This window comes from Lottia gigantea (assembly GCF_000327385.1).
Source record: "Lottia gigantea unplaced genomic scaffold LOTGIsca_60, whole genome shotgun sequence".
NCBI classification, from domain to species: Eukaryota; Metazoa; Mollusca; class Gastropoda; family Lottiidae; genus Lottia; species Lottia gigantea.
The window spans coordinates 557209-558278 of NW_008710050.1; positions in this window are offsets into that span (position 1 = coordinate 557209).

Sequence of the window (1070 nt, forward strand, 5' to 3'; positions counted from 1 at the left end):
ACCAGCGTGATATCTGACAAATTTTAAAAACTTGTGTACCTTAGCTTTTTAATAATGAGTATTGCATCCCAATTAATAGCTACTCGGAATCCTAAATTCGTAGTTATAAAATTTTGGGATTACGGCACCCAGATCAGCTGTTGTCTGATTTGAAATGTTATCGTTTAGCTGAAAGTTGAATTCTTTCTTTTCCGCTGTGAATGTGCCTGTATAATTATAATATAACTATCTCACAGTAAGATCTACTTACAATGATACTAAAACAATTTGTCTGTGTATAATTTATACGATGCCACCAGCAAGGTTATTAATTGTTTCAAATTATATGATGTCAGTAGAGTGTTTGATGTGATGTAACATAACGTCCCGTACTCTAGATAAAGTATTATAATTCAATTCAAATTATATGATGTCAGTAGAGTTTTTGATGTGATGTAACATAACGTCCCGTACTCTAGATAAAGTATTATAATTCAATTCAAATTATATGATGTTAGTAGAGTTTTTGATGTGATGTAACATAACGTCCCGTACTCTAGTTATAGTATTATAATTCAATTTATATTATATGATGTTAGTAGAGTTTTTGATTATCAATTTATATCACCAGTCTCCTAGTCGTAGTTTGTTTTCTATGGATGTCTGGGCAATGCTGCAAAGATTCACACATTCTAACTTCAAAAAATTGCAGAGAAAAATATATTAATTAGTTATTTAAATGTTTGAAAGTTACAAATCGCGAAACATTACGTACTTCAATCCGAATGCGTCCAACTTTAATATGACTTACTATTTACAGGTAGACTAAAGTAAAGTAATTAATTTACATATCAATGTCCCTAGTTTTTCTTTGACCTTTACACAAAATAATCTTTGTCTAGGTCAAATGACGTCATTATCTTTCAATCTGAGATCAAAGTATGAAATGGAGACTTTCTGATCAACTTGTGAAGATTTCCGCCAGTTTCTTAGACTGTATTTTCTATAGGAGTTTCGTGTCTTTGTTTATCACGTATCGTGAAGAAGGAGAATCAAGAAATGAGAATGTTTTCGTGAGAGATTCAATGAAT